At 36.6% G+C, this 3,871-nt stretch overlaps 1 pseudogene; it reads right to left on the bottom strand.

The window, feature by feature from the left end:
* Positions 1–1,236: 1,236 nt before the first annotated feature.
* On the bottom strand, positions 1,237–3,000 carry LOC132372588 (adenylosuccinate synthetase isozyme 2-like; annotated as a pseudogene).
* Positions 3,001–3,871: the final 871 nt, after the last annotated feature.

Raw genomic sequence — 3,871 nt, 5'->3', positions numbered from 1 at the left:
AATTTCCATGGTGTAAATACTCCCACCACGGTTGATTTCAAGTTATCAAAGCAAGGTTAACCAACTTACAAAATTCTTAAAACTTTAGCAGTTAGCTCTTGCGACCCAGTATCTGCTGGTTCTAGCAGGCCTCTGAATTGCCATCTTGTGCAAAGGTCTGTTTTATTTATTTGTTTATTACTAGAAATAGTTGGTTCTTTATAATCAGCTATTGATGGTATAATAAAATAAATTTAAGTGGCACCTAATTTAAACATTTAAAATAGTTCATTGAAGGATAATCTATAACACAATATGTTAAGCCAAATAGTCAAAATAACACCTCTTTTTTTTTTTTTTTCAAGAAAGAAAAAATAAAGGCATGATCAAAATTATGACCAACAATTTGGGTTCATTTGGACACTTATGGATGACTTTGTAGGCATATTGGCAGGCACAGTGTTGAAATATCAATCCACTTGACTTAGAAATAATGGTAAGATAAAAAAAGAAAGCTATACATTTCAGAATTAATGTCTGATATTAAAGAAAAATATCCACCAAATATCACAACAGATCTTTTAATGACTAATTTTTTTAACATTACAATTGCTGTTTTAGGGAACACTTTTTCTCTTTGAACATTTAACTAAATGTTCAATGTGTTAAATAATTTACAGAGAGAAATAAGTTTTATGTTCTGTAGAAATTAAAGGACCCATGAATATAACCCCCTCCCACCACCAAAGCTCAAATTTGCAATGGTCTCAGCAGAATATAAACAGTTCACAATTTAAACAGAATTTATAGCATTACAAAAGTTTACAGGACTCCTCCCATCATTTTTTTTTGAACAACAAAGATTACAATGACAGAATTGAATGATCAGAATGTAAATATATTTGTGCAAAACTGCATTAATTGTTCTTACCACTCAGTAGAGGTAAAACCTATGAACACACAGTAACGATAATGAAGAAAAACTACATTGAAAGTAATTCTATTCTAGATTGCAAACAACATTAATATATTATTACTAAACATTAAAAGAAAATGTGGCATCATGAGTAGCAGGAGCAACAAATGATTCGGCAATTATGCCAGCCAAGGAAGCTGACACTGGAAAATGCCGAAGTGTATCTCCACACCATCTTAAAAGACTGGAAAGAACTGTAGGGCTTAAAACTCACTTCAGTGTCTTTATTCTTGAAATTTGTAGATCATAAATGAAATATTTAAGAAAATCCTTTTCCCCCTCTCAAGGAGTGTTTCTTGCATCACTGTAAATCCTTAAAAGAGTTGAATCATAGACTCTCTGGATTTACCTACACCAATCCATTTAACTGGAATTTGAAGCTCATCTTCAATAAATGGAACATAATTTTGTGCATTAATAGTAGTTCTGGGCTTCCCTGGTGGTGCAGTGGTTGAGAATCTGCCTGCTAATGCAGGGAACACGGGTTCGAGTCCTGGTCTGGGAAGATCCCACATGCCACGGAGCAACTAAGCCCGTGAGCCACAACTACTGAGCCTGCGTGTCTGGAGCCTGTGCTCTGCAACAAGAGAGGCCACGATAGTGAGAGGCCCACGCACCGCGATGAAGTGACCCCCACTTGCTGCAACTAGAGAAAGCCCTCGCACAGAAACGAAGACCCAACACAACCAAAAATAAATAAATTAATTAATTAATTTAAAAAAAAAGAGTGAAAGCTTTCATTAGCTGACAAAACATATCTTAAAAAAAAAAAATAGTAGTTCTTTAAAAGTCCTTGATTTGATATGTCTGTGTTCCATCCTGGGAGAGTCTTATATTGAACTTCAACTTTAAGACTTCTTGGTTTGCTGGGAAATGAGGTATAATTTCACGATCTAACTTGTATGCAACTCCAACTTTGATTTGCATAAATATGTCCAAAATATCCAGTTTGGTAAGTGCCAGTGCAGTAAATCCATTAATCATATAAGCATATTTGAGCAAAACAAGATCCAACCAGCCACACCTTCTTTTCCTTCCAGTAGTTACACCAAAGTCTCTACCTCTTTTTTGTAATAATTCTCCAATTTCATTGTCTTGCTCTGTAGGAAAGGTACCAATACCAACTCTAGTTATATAAACTTTCACAACTCCGTACACTTCTCCAACATTTTGAGGGGGCATACCCAAACCAATACAAACACCTCCAACTGTACAGTTCGAAGAGATTACAAAAGGGTAAGTTCCGAAATCAATATCTAGTAGTGCTACATTTGCCCCTTCTACCAAGATTTTCTTTGGTGGTCCATGTAGAGCCTCATATAGGAAATAAGCTCTATCTCTCACCATTGGTTTAATCCTTTCCGTATAACCCTTGAGTTTTTGTAATTCACCTTCAGTGTCTATTTCCAAAGTGGGTTATATAGATTTGTACTGGTTAGCCAAAACTTTGAACCTCTTAGAGAAGCCATCAAAGTCAGAAACAAGATCACACATCCTGAGTCCACTCCGAGCAGCTTTGGAAGAATAAACTGGGCCAGTGTCCTTTTCTGTGGTACCCAAATTTTTTCCTGCTTTTCTTTTCTCTGTTGTTCCTGTATGCCATCAGCTGCTTGATGAAAATCAAATACAACATGAGCTCTATCAGATATGATAAGCCTTTTTTCCCAGCCTTCCAGACCTTTTCCTTTTTGAACATTTTTTTCTGCTTCCTCAAACAATCCAGGTAGATGAATTACCACACCATTTCCAATGAATGCAGTAACATTCGGATTAATTATTCCACTAGGTAAAAGATGAAAATTATACTCCACAGAATCTACAACTGTATGGCCAGCATTATTTTCTCCTTGGCAGTGGCACATGATGTCGGTGGCCTGCACCAGCAGATCGACCACCTTTCCCTTGCCCTCGTCGCCCCACTGCACACCGAGCACCACCGTCACCCGGTTCCCTCCGGGCCGCGCCCTGGGACACCCGCAGTTGCTGTTGGGCAAGGAGGAGGCCGCCGGGTTGGTGTTGGCTAATGCCATGGCTCCACAGACGCGAGGAGAGCCCGGAGGGGACGCAGGCGGCCGGGAGTGCATGAACTGAAATGCTCTCAAAGGTCTCTTTTAAATAACACAATTTTAAATCAACCTGATGCCATAAAGAACATCTACTGAAAGCAAGACAACATTTAATTTGGCCTCATAGGTCTTATTCATCGAATATTAATGAATTGTTGGTTTCTTCATTTAACATACTGGAATATTTGAAACTCCAAGAAAATGTCAGTTGTATGTCTATTTGGACTTTAAGGGTGTTATAGTATCTGGGAACAATTTTTATCTACATTCTACCTGAGTGAACCTTTTAGTAAAAATAAATAAATAAATAATGAATTCCCCTGTAATGACTACAGATTATGGACATTCTTTATAAGAGTGTGGACCTTCTAAAGGAAGAACCCAGATCAGATTCATCCCTATCATCTAGTTGATACCAACATATGTTTTTAAAAATAGTGTTTTCAATAAATTCATTCAGTTCTGAATAAATGAATAAAGAGGAAAAAAATTAATCGTGCTCTTTGGCATTCTGACAAACATATGATAAGGAATAAGAATTTGTTACTTGTACAGTAAATATGAAATAGTTGATTTTTTGTTTCATCATTCTGGCAGGAAAACAAATTTAATCTTTGAACTTTTATTTGTTTTAAAAATGAAGACTACTTTGAAGTCTGTAGACACTGCAGTGGTAAAGACATTTGTAAATAGAATTTGAGCAGGCTAAGGACTTAATGATTTAATAAATGCAGCTTTGTTACAGTAGGTGGAACTGAAGGTCTCCACACTAATGCTGTTTGATGAAGAACAATGGGAAAATAGACACAAACATTGTTTGTTAGGAGTATACCTTTCAGTCCTTCATGTA

This window comes from Balaenoptera ricei, chromosome 10 (assembly GCF_028023285.1).
Source record: "Balaenoptera ricei isolate mBalRic1 chromosome 10, mBalRic1.hap2, whole genome shotgun sequence".
Lineage (NCBI taxonomy): Eukaryota > Metazoa > Chordata > Mammalia > Artiodactyla > Balaenopteridae > Balaenoptera > Balaenoptera ricei.
Note: the sequence above shows the minus strand (reverse complement) of the source record. Positions and strands in the feature narration are given on the sequence as shown.